The following is a 17,154-nucleotide window of genomic DNA, read 5'->3' as shown; positions in this document are numbered from 1 at the left end:
AAGAAAGAAAGAAAGAAAGAAAGAAAGAAAGAAAGAAAGAAAGAAAGGAATAAATTCACAAAAACCTGAGAAGATTTCTATGAACAAAAGAGAAAACAAACAGCACCACGAGAACACTGTGACAACAATATTGTAATGATGGCCCTCCACTCCAACAAAAAAATGTTATCCATCTCCAGAGATAGAAATGGTGGACTCTGAGTGCAGATTGAAGCACATTGCTTTTCATTTGTGTTGTTTTTCTTCCTTTTTTTTCTGTGCAACATGATTAATGTGGAAAATGTCTTGCATGACTTCACATATATAATGGGTATCATATTGCTTACCTTCTCAATAGATGGGGGAAGGACTGAAGGGAGAGAATTTGGAACTCAAATAAAAATGAATGTTAAAAAATAAAATAAAGGATAGTAGCTGCTCTTTCAGAAAAAGAAAAGAAAAGGAAAGCGTGGGGAAAAAAGTTGGAAGACAAAACTGATTAAAGGTATGACAATTTTTTTTAAAGACAACCTTATTATGATTCTGCCCGGAAAAAAAATAATAAAGCCTGAGGGAAACTGTCAAAAAAAGAAAAGTTTACAACAAAAGAAGATATTGACCCATGTTATTACTGACCCTAAGAGTATTTCACAACGTTGATATATAAATAGGGTTGGGGGAAGCTAGGTGGCACAGTGGATAGAGCACCAGCCCTGGTGTCAGGAGGACCTGAGTTCAAATGCGGCCTCAGATACTTGACACTTACTAACAGTGTTACCCTGGACAAGTCACTTAACCCCATTGCCTAGTCAAAAAAAACCAACCAAACAAACAAACCAAATAAATAGAGTTAGATGGGAGAGGTCACCTATGTTGTGAATCCAACAAAAGAAGTGTCAGGATCTTTTCTTAACAACGGTATGGAAGGTGGAGGAAATACTGCACTAAGCATTGTTAAGATGGCCCTTTTACAATTGAACAGAATTGCTGCAAATGGATATGAAAATGTTGAAAGTTTAGATATGATACCTATGTGAAGTTTTATTGAGGAGAGTTCAAACTGTGTGTGTGCACACACACACACGCATGTGCATATACATGTCTTTAGCTTAATTGGTGATTAGATTGTAAACTCCTTAGAATGCAGGAACTGTTTTATCCATTCTTTGTATTCTTATGACTTAATACAGTGACTATAACGTAGTAAGTATTTGGATTAGTGTACAGGTCAGTGAATGTGCCCAGATGTGGAACCCTGTGCAAGGATGATACAACTTGGAATAGCAATACCTGATTTCCAATCCCATTCCTGCCTCTTACTAAGTATATATCAGGCAAATTAGTTAATCTCTCTGAGCCTCAATGTCCTCATCTGTAAATCAAAGGGATTGGACAAGATGATCCATAAGGTCCCTTCTAGTTCTATGGTCCTAGGACCATTTCCCAGTTCTGGAACTTACAGAGATGATGCACAAAAATAGGAGAATAATCATCCCAGATTTAGGTATTGAGCCTAATTTAGGGGAGGAGGCAACAGATTACTGCGCCTCTGGAGGGAGGTCAACCTTGCCTGAGTTATTGTTTGGGTTATTAAACCATTATTAAACCACTAAGAGGAACCAATCCTCATAGTGACAACATTTGGAACTTTGATGAAGATGGGTTGGCATCATTCTAAGTCATCAATAGGTGGCAAGGGAAATGAAAGAATGCCCAAAAGGACCTAAGATCTGAATGTGAGAGAGTATTATAAGACATAGACTATTTGTTTAAATAAACTGAGCAAAGTAGAGAAGGGGGTAGCAGAGTTCTGCTTTCTATGAGTTATAAGTATACATATACATAAATATTCTGATGAGAACAGCTGAAATTGTTGCATTGAAGTTTCTTGTGTGTTTTATTTTTTACATCAGAATAATGTCCTGTTGTAGGTCCTCTCCTCCCATAGTACCTGTCCTTGTAATGAAGAAAAATAGTTAAGGAAAACCAACATAGCAACTATATCAGATAGAGTATGTTAACTATTGTCCACATCTCTCTACTAGGCAAAGAAAAATACTATTTTCTGAGAACAGTTCTGGTTTTTGCATTTAATATTTGTTTAGTCCTCAATGGCATCATGATTCAATCAAGCAAACAAGAAGTCTTTTATTAAGTGTCTGCTGTATGCCAGGCACTGTACTAGGTGGTAGGGATACTAAAAAAAGCAATGAGGCAGCCACCTCTGATGTCACAAGCACGGTGCCAATCTGTGGAGGTTGCTTGTAAGCTATAAGTTTCTAGATATGGGAGAATTCCAGAAAAGAGACAAGTGAAGGTACTGGGTGGGAAGAGGGAGAGTGTTTAGAAGAGAAATGGCCTGTCACAAAGACAGCTAAGCTTAGAATAGCAGAGGTTTTCAGTACACATCAGTATATAGCTTCAAACAATGTTCCTCTCTCCTCCCTTTCTCCACCAAACCCCCAGAAAAAGTTACTACAAAGAAAGATCTGATCTCACTGCCTCTACTTCCACATCATCAACTCAGCTCCTGACCACTTACAATCCAGTTTGCAACCACAACATTGTGCTGAAATTGCTCTTTCCAAGGATACTAAGGATCTCTCATTGCAAAATGTGGTGAGTTTTTCTCAATCATCATCTTCTTTGACACCCCTGAAGCTTTTGAAACCTTCAAGCACATCTCTTTCCAGGATGCTGCACCTTTCTCCCCTGGTTCTCCTCACTTTAATTTGCTGATTCACCATCCGTCTCCCACCCCTTAAACTTTGATGTCCTCAAAGCCTCAGGTCTGTATCATTTTTTCTGATCATTCTACACTCCTTTTCTGATTTCATCTGTTCCAACAGACGTTCTGCATATGAGGATTTATATAGGCTATGCCTCTTACCTAGAATGGATGCTTTCATTTTCTATGCCTCTCAGAGTCTTCAGAAGTTCGGGTCACTTCTTCTCTACTGAAGTCTTCCCTTATTTTTCTAGTTGTTAGTATTCTCTGCTGCCTCAAATTAGTTTGTATTTACTTAGCTGTGTATACATGATATGCTTCACAGAAGAAGGTTAGCACCTTCAGGGCAAACACTGTTTCATTTGTTTCTGTAAATTCCCGGTATCTAGTGAAGAGCCTTGTATATAGTAGGTGCTTATGAAAAGCTTGTTGAATTGAATTTTAGGCAGCTTATTATAATGAAAACATCAATGAACCTGAAGCTGGAGAAGCTGAATCCAAGCAAAGGGTTTTAGGAACTATATGGCCTTGGTCAAGTCAATAAGTTTCTCTAAGCTTTAGTTTCTTTGTGAAATGAAGCTATGTGTATTTCGTAAATCATAGGGATAGTCTAAGAAAAGCATTTAATTCATTACACAAATATTTGTTATATTATTCTGTATCCTAGAAAGGTAGAGTGGACTAATGAATAAAGAGCTTGTCAGTAAGGCAATTCTTGCCTCTGACCCATACTTGCTGTGTGATCCCAGTGACTCAAGCAATTATCTAAGACAATAATTTGCAGAATGATTGCTGATCTACATTGATGATGGGGATTTCCATGCTGAGAACTCTCCACACTGACGAAACTCAGTAAACAGTGTTGACAAGTCATGATTCCAGGGGACCAAAGATGAAGCCTACTCATGCCAGAGAAGTGATGAATTTAAAATAGAGAATGAGACATACATTTTTGGATGTAACCAATGTAAGAATTTGTTTTGCTGGACTATGCATATTTGTTATGAGAGTTTTATTTTTTATTGTTCAGTTGCAGAGGGGGAAAAAGAAGGGAGGGAGAGAAAAATAAATGCTTGCTAATCAAAAGAAAAATGAAAAATTATATTTCATTTGATCGTGTTGGCTTAGAAGTTGCATTTGGGCTGGCTGCGTGCTTCCAGGTGGCTCTCTGAGCTTCCAGACAATTTCAGAGTGTCCAGTCCAAGGGAGGGGTAGAGGGAACGTTAGTCTTGGAATCAGAAAGACCTGAATCAAGTCCTACCTCTGTCATTAAAAGCAGTGTGACAATGACCAAGTTACTCAGTGCACAAAGCAACTCTTTGAAACTGTAAGTCGCAGAGAAGTGGTCAACCTGCTTTGGTAGAGAGGCTTTCCATGCTGGAAATTTCTTCCATTGATGAAATCATAGTCCTAGACTATCTCCCCCCCCACCAAAAAAAGAAATACTGTACTAAACCACAAAACTCCATTATGAAATTAAGAAGCAACTAAATTGTGTGCCTATGAGTTTATTTTGTTATCTCAATCCAATTGTCGACATCCTGATCAGAAGAAGCCACCAAAGTTCTGAGCCATTCTCAAATAAAATGTGTTGCATTGCCCCAAAGGCATTTGGACTTGGCATGTGGTGGGGGGGGGGGGATTTTAGGAATCGATAGGACAGAGCCTACTGCCAGGAGTTAATAGAGCAGTGCCTTATGTGGCACTGGGTGAAAGATTTGGTTGCTTGTGCAGAATATTACACGTCACTCACAAATTACACCATACACCCCCACACACATACACATTCATGTGTGCACACACATATATACACATACACTGTTTGAACTCCATACACATAATATGACTATTTCCAAAGTCCCAAATCCAATCCATGTTTCTCCTCCCTCAGGGTATCTGTATGCTGTGGTACCGGACTGTTGGTTAGATTTCATTCTTCTCTTAAAGGTCAAAATATTATTACCAACAAAGTCCTACAGCAAGAGATAGAAAGAGAAATTCCATTTAAATAAACTGTAGGCAACATAAATTTTAAAAAATGTTAAAAACTGTTTTAACATGTAAGTGGGGAAAAATAAAATATTAACAAAAAAGTCAATATATGATAATGTAACATTCCCAAGACAACCTAGATTGCTTTTCTAAGGGAGTAACTGAATAATAATCTGCCCAGTCAACCTCGGGCATGTTTAAGATCCGCTTGCATAACATACCAGTTCACCATGAATAGATGCAGCCAAACATTGGATTATACGTATTGGAAACAAATAGAAATATTGAATCTATGTGATTTTTGGAGTAGCTGATCTTCATCCCCTGCCAAGAGCACCATACATATAAACACAATCGCTTTCACAGTTAAGACAATTTCAGGGTACTCATTTCAGTGCCCATATTAGGTACTCAGGGAACAATCAGTGTTGACAAGCCTTCATTTCAGGGGGACCAAAGATGAAGTCTGCTATCCAAATGAGAAGTGGTGGAATTAAAGCACAGAATGAGACATACATTTTTGGGTGTGGCCAATGTGAGAATTTGTTTTGCTGAACTATGGGCATTTGTTATGAGACATTTCTTTGTTTTTTCTTTTTTGATTGTTCAGTGCAAGGAGGGAATGAGCAGAGAAAATAAATGCTTGCTAATCAGAAAAAAAAATTGAAAAAAAATCATATTTCATTTGAAAAACAATCAGTGTTGGCTTAGAAGTTGCAGTTGGGCTGCTGAGCATTTTCAGGTGGCTCTCTGAGCTTCCAGACAACTTCAGAGTGTCCACAGCTGCCTTTGGGGTGCTTTTCAGAACGAGGGCAGGTCCAGGCAATTTGTCTAGAGATAACTAGTTGACATATAGGGAGAATGTTAAATTTTGAAGGACCTTAAAGATATTTTAGGGGTTTTGACAAAATATAAAGGTCCCTGTGGACCCAGTACATCTAACTTTTCAAATTGCCTACAAATGTAGTTAGGTATGTGGGAACTCTGGAATGAATAATTGGTTTTTCTTTTTATGTTCTTCATGTTTAGGTACCTCATCCAGATGCTAAAACATTTTATGTTTAATAGTAAAATTGGAGACAGTTAGACTTTGGAGTGTATAGAGTACTGGACCTGAAGTTAAGAAGACCTGAGTTCAAATACTCTTTCAGATACTTAATGGCTACATGACCTTGGGCAAGTCACTTAAACCCTCTCTAAGCCTCAGTTTTCTCATCTATAAAATAGGAATAAGAATGATATTATAACAACAGTGCCTATAATAAGAACCTCATATGGTTGTTGTGAGGATCCAGTGAAATAATAGAAAGTGTTTTGCAAATCTTAAATTGTCCCAAAAGTCTTAATGTAGTTAAAATCTTAAAACTTCACTAAGACTTTTAGGACCCTGGTTAAATGCTAGCTGTGAAATATGATAGTAAAATTCTGTGGCTTGCTTCTGTGGTTGTTTTGATATATGATTTTTAAAAAAATCTAGATTTCATATATATATACATATGTGTGTGTGTGTGTGTGTATATATATATATATATTTAACCAAGCTAGAATTTGATATTCTGGGAAAGATCATCTCTTATAGAGTAGAAGTTAGAGCGGAGTCCAGAGATGAAAAGCTGGGACATACTGACCACTGAAAAACAATTGACATTCACTGCTTGATATCCCAGAGAAGAACTTCTTTTTTTTTTCACAGCTCAATGATTTAACTGCCAAAAGGACAGTGGCAGCAAGTTGAAAAATAAAGGTCCAGAGAGCATTTAGGCACAAATCATCCCAGATGAACAAGGATTTTTCAGCTCTGCTGGCTGGCTGGGTGGGTTCTATATTATGTTTGAGAAATGCTGGTACTGTCCCTACTTTGGTTGCTAATTCACCCATACTTGCATGGATGTGAAGGAGACTGAGGAGTGCACTTGGCTTAGCATCTCTAGAAATTTGGAGTGTTGCACCCATTACCATGGGCCTCTGGAATCTGTGGCCCAGCATTATATTTGTCCCAGGAGTATATTCAGTTTTGCATCCAGAAAATTTAGAACAATGAAGACATGATTTGCCTATTGTGAGGTCTCAAAAACAACAAACACTAGGGCTGTGTCTACACTGTGTCAAACAACCAGATGAAAACTGGGAAATTTAGAGTCATCCAGATGGTTTGTCTATACAATACTACATTTGGAAATCCAAATACTGACTGATTTCCCCCCTTTTTCTCATCCAGATTTTGCCATCATGCAGCCCAAAGCTGCCTAAATGATATATCAAGATCAATTCATTAAGGCTGGACCTTTTTCTTCAGCTATGAAAAAAGGGAACAATACCACCAATCTTGATTTCTTAAGGTGCTTGGCAGAGGTAATGAAAAATTATATAAATTTACATATTTATAAGTGCAAGATACTAATATTCCACCCTGTTTCTCATATTAGACTAGGCTTTCTGCCATCAGGGTGTCATTTGTCCTTTTCCTTGTCAACCATTTCTAATATCTCAGTCTAGAACTGATAGCAGCTAGGTGGCACAGTGGATAGAGAGTCCCAGGCCTGGAGTCAGGAAGACCCAACTTCCTGAGTTCAAATCTGGCCTTAGACACTTACTAGCTGTTGACCCCTGACAAATCACTTAACCCTGTGTGCCTCAATTTTCTCATCTGCAAAATGAGCTGGAGAAGGAAATGGCAAACTACACCAGTATCTTTGCCAAGAAAACCCCAAGTGGGGTCACAAAGAGTTGGATATGACTGAAACAACTGATCAACTACTAGGGTTGACTTTTGGTGCTGGTTGTCTGCAGCAATCAATCTGCACTAACTTTCTCTGTCCCATACCACAGTAAGCAAATTAGCATTATTACTAAGGCAATCACACTGCCTCGTTTCCAAAGCAATGGGCCAATAAAGTTGAAAGAAGCACAGGTACCATATTTCAAGATATAATAGAAGTTTAAATGTTGGGTGCCACCCATAGATGATCATCAAAATCTAACTTTCCTTTTACAGCATGCAGAGGGCACAGATTTTTTTCAGGAGCATATGATTGCCTTTCAGTCTCTGAAGTCGTAGGAAGAGAATAGCTAGGTATTGACTGCAGGAAACTCCCGTTGCTCAAGAGGCTGCACAGAGGTATGGTAAGACTCCAGTGTAATGAGGAAAATTGTCATTGTCTCCTGCAAATTCCTAGGGACTAATAAGATAGTTCCCTTGCGAAGAGAGTTGGAAATGGCAGTTTTGTGAGTTTGGAGACAAGAGCGAGCCATTTTTGCATGTACACTCAATTCCAGCTCAGCAACTTATGGGTGACCAGTTCTTCTGACTTCAAAGATAATTAGAAAGCTTTTCATCATCTCATAGTACTAGAGTTATCCTGGCAAAGTCTGTCTCCCTAAAGTTCCATGTGTCAGATTGGAACCAGGCAAGGCATTTCTGTGCATGCCCCAAGAACTGAGTCCTCATTAGCCAGTCCACCCACTATACCAGAAAAAGGGAGTGAGACGGGTTAGCCTCAAGAGAGGTTAGATTCACCAAAGGAGACTTTTTGGATTTCCAGACAGTTCTCAAGATGGACAGTAACAAATTTGGAAATTTACAAATGATCTGAAAAATTGAAAAGATTGGCAAGCCTGATATGAGCACAGTCCAAGTTTCTGGACTTATATAAAATATATAAAATAAAATATTCAGCTGATTTCTTGATGGGGCTGCACTCCATAAGACTGATAGACCTAATAGGGTTTTTATTTTATTTTATTTTATTTTAGTTGTTACTGCTTGCAAACCTAATTGCTGTTCTGCTATGTTCTATTTATTTTAATGTTTTAATTTGGTACTTGTCTACTGAAGTGATTATACACAGGACTCAATTTGAAGAAATGATGGTATAAACATTGAGCAGTAGGTGTTTTCTGCCCACCTCATTCCTCCTATAAGTAAATGGTAATAATCACTGTAAGATTGGATTCACCTTGTTTCCAAGGCAATGGGCTAATAAAGTTAGTAAAAAATAAAAAGTCCTTTTGCCTACAGAGCAGAGCTTGCTTTTAACATTTTAGAAAAAAAAATACCATGTTTCAGGGAAATATCCATGGTATTTGATGCTCATAAGGACTTCTAGCCCACTGGGCTTTTCTAAGTTATTAGTCCAAAACACAGTCAAAGTACAAGCATAATTTTAAAATGCCAAAGAAAACTTCAACACCATTCTTCAGAAAATAGAGTATTTAATTACATTTTGCAAATGTGGATCCAGTAACTACTTTTTTTAATCTGATGGGTGCATTTAAATATTCTTACAAGAGTTCCTATCAGAGATTTCTCTCATTTCAATTGCTTTTGGAGTTAAAAAAAATTATCCGTAAGTGCAGGTATGTCATGAGCCTTGCACATCAAAAGGCCAGCAATCCCCTTTGGAGGCTTCACTACTTCTAGACAAACTGGAAAAAAGAAATAAATGTACAGCAATCAAGTCCTACAAGGCAGCTGTAAATGGGTAGTCAAGGGGCCAACAGCTGAAAAAGAGGGAAGAAAAATAATGCAGCCTAATTGTTTCAGACTGTAGTGAAATGAATCTGGTACATTTCAGAGAATCACAAGAGCCTAGAATGGAAAGAAATCAGGAAAGAATGGATTTAACCAGACCCACTGACTTTACGCAGTACTATACTTAACATCCCACCCTCACCCCAAAGGTGGTATCTATTTTAATTGCAGAGATTTTCAGAGGAGCGTTTTTGAAGTCCCTCGATCCCTTCTAGCTATTAATAACCTTCACAGTTGTAAATTTCTTCCTTATGCCAAACTTAAAGCCTTCAAAGGCAGCTAAAACTCATTTTCTCTTCTTTATGTCGCCAGTGTGACTATTACACTAGAAAAAAAGACGGGTCAGCCATGTTGCAAGATTGGCAGGGGGATAGCCCGAGTACTCATGATGTCAGGAGAAAGAGAGGTGGGCCCTACCATGTTGGGTAAATCCTTTGTTGAGAAAATCGAGGCTTATAGAAGATATGACTTGCCCAGGGTCATATATCTAGTAAGTGTTTGAGGAAGGATTTGAAATCACATTTTCCTGACTCCCTGACTTCTGACATCCTCCACTATTTTACCTCTCTGCCTCACTTATAAAGGGTGTTATATTGTTTGCTAGCATTTCATAGCTGCTAGTTTTATTTTTTTTCTTTTTAATTCCTTTGCTAGAAAGACAAAACATTGATTACAATTCCATATGTAGTTTTAAAAAGTTCGCATGAGGGAAGAATACAGTGATCTTACTAATATGCAGGTCTCAACCATGGAAGCAATGTAACCAGTGCTTCTTAAATAAACTAGATTTTATAGGCCTAGTACAATGCAGAACACATTGAAGATGCTCAATGAATTCTGGCTGATTGATATTTTTAGTTCATTGTTTACAAATCTAGTTAATTTAGTTAATTGTTCATGATATATAGTGATGCCAAACTCAAATAGAAATGAGGATCAAAACTAAGGATCTTGTGGACTACATATTGACTTAGAAAACAACATAATATTATCTCTGTTTTATTATATATTTATTTTGTTAAATATTTTTAATTATATTATAAACTGGTTTTGATCACATTCAGGAGTGTCATGTGGCCTGTTAGGTTTCACAGCTCTGAACAGATAACCTAGAGGGGAAAAAAAAGCAAAATGCTAGAAATAGACATTTTATTTGTTTGTTTGTTTGTTTGTTTGTTTATTTTTAGTTTTCAACGTTCACTTCCATAAGATTGAGTTCTAAATTTTCTCCCCCTCCCTCAAGATGTCTTGCAGTCTGATATAGACTCTACATATACATTTTTATTAAACATTTTCACATTAATTATATTGTAAAGAAGATAATATTAGAACCAATGGGAGGAACCACTAGAAAAAAGAAACAAAAAAAAAGAGAGCAAATACTATGCTTCAATATACTTTCAGACTCCATAGTTCTTCTTCTGGATGGGGATATCATTTTCCATCATGAGTCTTTTGGAGTTGTTTTAGATCCTTACAATGCTAAGAAAAGCTAAGTCTATCAAAGTTAGTCATCATACAATGTTGCTGTTACTGTGTATAATCTCCTGGTTCTGCTCAATTCACTCAACAACAGTTCATTAAGTCTTCCTAGCTTTTTTCTGAAGTCTATTTGCTCATCATTTCTTATAGAACAAGAAATTCCATTATACCCATATACCACAACTTCTTCAGGCATTCCCCAATTGATGGGCATCCCCTCAATTTCCAATTCTTGGCCACCACAAAAAGAACTGCTATAAATATTTTTGTACATGTGGGTCCTTTTCCAATTTTTATGATTTCTTTGTGATATAGCCTTAGAAGTGGGATTGCTGGGTCAAAGAGTATGCACAGTTTTATAGCCCTTTGGGCATAGTTCCAAATTGGTCTCCAGAATGGTTGGATTAGTTCGCAACTCCACCAACAATGCATTAGTGTTCCATTTTTCCCACGTCTTCTTTTTCCTGTTTTGTCATGGTAGCTAATCTGATAGGTATGATATGGTGAAATAGACATTTTAAACCAAATTTCTGATTCCCATATCAATCTCCTTCCAAATTAATTTTATTCAGTTAGCAAGTATTTACCCTCTCCCTCACACTTGCCTCCCACCCCTGGGAGAAAAAAATAACAAAACCACTATAACAAATGCACAGTCAAGCAAAACAAATTCCAACATTGACCATATCCAATATACACATATCTCTGCAAATCTAGTCCATCATCTCTCTATCAAGAAATGAGCAGCATTTTAAAGCACTGATCCTCTGGAATCATGGCTGATCATTTTATTGATCAGAGTTCTTAGAGTTTTCAAATAAATTTCTACTTGTACCCTCTGATTATATGAAATAAATCACTCCCCCTCCTATTCTTCCCCTTTCCTTTCTTCTTTTAAGATCATCAAAACATAACATAAATCTCTCCTAGGTCCTCCATTATATTTGCTTCTTTTTATGACCACTGCTAACAGTATGATGTTCAGAGGATACTAGAATCATCCTCCCCTTCCCATTAAAATGCAAACACTTCATCCTTAGAAAGTCTATTCTGAGTGCTCATTGTATTTACCCATTTATATTTGTGTTTATTCTAATATTTTTTCAAAGTTTCTACTCAGCTCTTTTTTTTCAAACAGGAATGCTATTAAGTCCTTTATTTTATTAAAGGTCCATTTTTAGTGATAGCTACTTAATCTTGTATGAACCTGACTTGAACATTGTCTGGCTATTTGCAATACACACACATACACACACACACACACACACACATGTATGTATGTTTAACTTGGAATATCTGGATATTGGCTATGGCATTTGTGGGAGTTTTAATTTTAGAATTTCTTTCAGAAGGTGATTGATAGATTCTTTTCATTTTCACCTTGCCTCCTAATTCTAAGATATTTGGGTTATTTTATTTCCTGAATTTCAGAATTAGTATATCCATGTTCTCCCTCTGTTGTTTGTGTTCTCTCTCTCTCTCTCTCTCTCTCTCTCTCTCTCTCTCTCTCTCTCTCTCTCTCTCTCTCTCTCTCTCTCTCTCTTTCCTTCCCTCCCCTTCCCTCTCCCTCCCTTCTTCTCTCCTCTTTTCTTTTCTCCCCTCCCTCCCCTGCTCTACCATTCCCTTCCTTCCCCTTCTCTCCCCCTCCCTCCCTCGGCTTTCAGTAGTTCAATGATTCTTAAATTATGCCTCCCTCATCTGTTTTCCAGGTAGATTTTTATATGAAATATTTCATATTTTCTTTTATTTTTTCAATCTTTTTTACTTGGTTTTGATACCTTTTATTGTTTCATCAAATCATTAACTTCCATTTGGTTCATTATAATTTTCAGATAGACTATTACTTTAGTAAGGTTTACTACCTCTTGTGCTAAGCTATTATTTCTCTTTTCAAGTATCTCTTCCATAGCTCTCATTTTTTTCACATTCTTTCCTCAATTGCTCTTATTTAATGTATAATAACATTTTAAATTCTTTCATCATTTCTTCTAGGAATTCTAACTGATCTTGTGAATAAGCTGTGTTTTTCTTTGAGGCTTTGCATGTTGGTGTTTTGGAATGATTTTCCTCTTTTGGGTTTGCATCTTGAGCATTTCCTGGCCTCATAATTAAATTATCCTTTCTGTGTCACTTCTTGGCACGGGATCAGAGTAAGTCTGAAATCAGACCTGGATATCTCTGGATTGCTGGCCTATGGTGGACTATGAGGGCTGAGTCTTTAAACCTGGTAAAATTTATAATCTTGGACTTAAAGGATGACCTACTATGGTTTCTCCTTCATTTTCCTGATCAATACTCAATCCAGTGATTCTTAGATAATTGTTGGAGGGAGTTTGTAGGGAGAGTTGATCTCTCCCTCTCCCTCTCTCTCTCTCTCTTGCTCTCACTCTTTCTCTCGCTCTCCTTATTTTTTCTTCTTTAGTATAGAAAACAAAGAATTATGATACGCCCAGGAACATCCAATTTTGACTATAGCATCAGTATGAATGACAGTTACAGAATACTTTTTGTACTGATGAAGAAAATAGTAACACAAATGGTCATAAACAATAGCACTATGTATATCCAGAATTCCAGACCAATCTTAGGTGGTTATACAACTTAATGGAAAGACTCTGAAAGTCAGGGAATCTGTATTAAAGTCTGTGCCCTTTAATGCATCCTGGAATCAAAAGATGAGTTGAGGATAGATGAGGGAGAATCTTGAATGCTAGTCTTAAGTAAATTAAATTCCATTTGCTACAATAGGGATGCTACCAAAGATTTCTGATTAAGGGAGTTCCATGGTCAGAGCTATGTTTCAGAAAAATGATTGTTTTGACAATGATAAAGACATAAAAGGGAGAGATCAGAAGTGGATAGAGTAGTTGGAGAGGAATAGTCCAGGTAATAAAGGCCAAATTATATTAAATGTTCATTGAATTGATGAACTAGATTACTATAAGACTTTGAAGGAATATATGGATGCAAGATAAGCCCTTATTAAAGAATATTAGATGATGGACAGAATTAGTGGGTTCTAGGAACCACATTTCTAAATAAGTATTTAATGGCATTTTATGATTTGATGGGTCCAATCTACTGAAGAGAAAGGAACAAGCTCTTCCTTTTATGAAGAGACTTCTAATATTTGGGGCTTCAAGGCTCTTGAGGTCTATATAAGCAATGGTAACTTACAACATGACCCCCAATGACTTGGAAGAATGAATGCATCTACAACCACAGAGCTATGGTCTAAGGTCAATACCACCTTTGTTTAGAAACAATTCTTCTAGCAACTCTGAGCCCCTTTGGATGTGAGATGTTCCTTAACGTTATGAAGAAAAGCAGCCTGACATAGTGAATATAGATATAGCTGGTTTTGGAGTTAGTAAGAGCAGACTTCAAGTTCCATCCTTAATGCATACTTGGCCATGTGATTTTAATTTCAGTATCCCAGGCAACTCTCTAAGATCTTAAGTAGAAAAAAATGATTGCTTATCTGCATGCAGACAAGCTATTTACACACACACACACACACACACACACACACACACACACACCCCTATTCAAAATTATTATAAGATCTCTGTGAAGATAGGATTATATAGATAACTTACCTTCATCTGCAACCTAGAAAAAAAGTAGTTTATTGACTTGACCAAAATCACACAGAGGTCAAATTCTTATCACCCAATACCAATGCTCTCTTTCCCCTGATCTCTTTGTTTCTTAAAGTCTTGATCTGTCCTTCCATGGATCCTGAACTTTTAAATTCCCTCTACCCTTGAAGATCAGCAACATTTGTGATCTTAAAGCATTGTCTAGGACACTGAGAGGCTAAGTAATTGTTGATGGTCACACAACTAGTATGTCTTAGAGGCAGAATTTGAATTTAGGGTTTCCTACCTATAAGCTCACTTTCCTTTCTGCTTCTGGAGACTAAGCTGTCCCTCTGAGGACTTTTCAAAATAAAAACAAAACCAAAAAAAAAAACCCAAACATAATGTTATCAGCACCCATTTTACTCATACGAAGAATAACAATTCATAGGACTTTGAAGTTTACAAAGTACTTCACAGAAAGTTCATTGTCTCAGTTGAGCTGTTATTTTAATTTAATTTAATATATCTTTTTGTTACAATTTAATTTGCAGCTAGGTGGTGCAGCACATAGAGCTCCATTGTTAGAGTCAGGAGGACCTGAGTTCAAATCTGACCTCAGACACTTGACACTTACTAGCTGTGTGACCCTGGGTAGGTCACTCAACCCCAATTGCCTCACTAAAAAAACAAAAACAAAAACACACAAAAAAATTGTCTCCCTCCCTCATTCCCCACCCTGCACTAGAGGCTATCATTTGAGATAGATAGATAGATGGATAGATAGATAGATAGATAGATAGATGGAGATATATAAACCATAGTAGGCATACTTCTATTTATCAGTTCTTTCTCTGGAAGCGGATAACATTTTCCTTCATAAGTCCTCTGTAGTTGACATGAATATTTATAATACTCAGAATAACTTGGTTCATAGTTATGCTTCAAACAATATTACATTGTTTACTGTATACAATGTTTTCTTGCTTCTGCTCATTTTACTCTTCATTATTTCATGTAAGTCTTTCTATGTTTTTTCTAAAATCAGCCAGTTTATCATTTCTTAGAGCACAGTAGTATTTTATCACAATCATATACCACAACTTATTTAGCCATCCCTCAATTGAGGGGTATCCCTTCCATTTCCAGTTCTTTGCCACCACAAAGAGAGTTGCTATAAATATTTTAGAACATATAAATTCTTTTTCCCTTTTTCCCTGATCACTTTGGGACATTTGATCTTTAAGACAGCTTTTTGAGGTAGGCAATATAAGTATTATCTCCTTTTATAGATGAGATCCAAAGAGGTTCATTTAGTTGCCCAAGGTTATTAGGATCCTATGTTGTAAAGTCAGACTTTTTTGTTTTTGTTGTTGTTGTTGTTTTTGAGATTTGTTATGACAAGAGTTTTGGAAATAATCCTTGCCCCCTCTCTCCTCAGACATTGTCAGCTACTCATAAAAATGAAAGCATTGCACTGGGTCATCAGTATTCCATCTCAAAGACCATATTTCATTATGTTCTGCACAGAACCAAAAGCATTGTTGAGATTCACTGTGGCTTAAATAATGCATTGCTTTGGAATTTTATTATGATTTTGTGGATAGAAAAGCTGTAGTTCCCTTGCAAGAAGCCTATCATTGCAACCTGACCAATTCTGCTTTTTGATTAAAGCTGAGTCCGAGAATTGCTTTATTTTAATGGCTGTTTGGTCAACATGTTCCTTAGTTAATAGAGGAGAAACCCAGGTATCAATATGGCATAGCAATTTTCAATAGCCTCCAACCAAAATCATGTATTTACAGCCCAGAACTGTTCAGATTCATCAACTGTTTCAAATGTATTTACTTCGGGAGTTGAACATTTCATTAGAAATAGATTATAGAAGAGAGTGGTTTCAGTTACAATGAAATGTGCTCAAGTAAATGCATTTATAATGGCAATTGATGTACTAGATAGAAAAGGGACCTTGGTGGCACACAGGACTGCAATAGGATATAATAGGATCACAGAATTAGAGCTCAAATGGACCATAGAAATCATCTAAACCTCCTTTTACAGATGAGCAAGCTGAGGCACCGAGGGGCTAAGTCAGAGGTGCCACACGTGCAGTGAGGTGCGTGCATGCCATCCAGCACAGTTCTGAGTGTGATCCAAGCTGGATTAAAATACAGTTCCTATCTGATTTTAATGTATTGATATACTAATGTGTGGTTTTCTAAGTCAAGATGTGGCCCATAGGGATTCTTACATCCGATTTAGTGGCCCCTGTTTCTATTTGAGTTTGACATCATTGGCTTTGCTAAGATCACACAGGTAGTAAGTGTCGAAACTGGGATTTGAACACGGATCTTCCAACTCAAATCCAGTACTCTTGCTGTTCCATGTTGTCCTTTTGCTCTCTGCAGTGATTATTTGGGGAAAAGGTAAAAAAATCCTAATGTAATATCATAGCTGCTCTAAATAAACAGTCTCTAGTGCTTCCTGGAGAATGGGAGAACTACCATCAAACTGGACAAGAGCAAATGTCTAGATTTTCAAAAAAAAAGGAAAGATAATAGAAAAGAGTTGAACAAAAGACAATGAGCTTGATTTTTATTGCTGGCAAACTTCATAGAATGGATTATCAAAGAAATGGTTAGTGAATGTCTAGAAAAGGAAAAGGCTAGTATGGCTCATTAAGAATAGATCATGTGGGGCAGCTAGTTGGCATAGTGGATAAAGCACTGGCCCTGGAGTCAGGAGGACCTGAGTTCAAATCCGGCCTCAGACCAAACACTTGACACTTACTAGCTGTGTGATTCTGGGCAAGTCACTTACCTTCAATTGCACCCCCCCCAAAAAAAAGAAGAGTTCATGCA

Source organism: Vombatus ursinus, unplaced genomic scaffold (assembly GCF_900497805.2).
Source record: "Vombatus ursinus unplaced genomic scaffold, bare-nosed wombat genome assembly UNPS02009205.1, whole genome shotgun sequence".
In the NCBI taxonomy this organism is placed as follows: Eukaryota; Metazoa; Chordata; class Mammalia; order Diprotodontia; family Vombatidae; genus Vombatus; species Vombatus ursinus.
The sequence above is the reverse complement of the archived record's forward strand: the minus strand, read 5'-3'. Positions refer to the sequence as shown.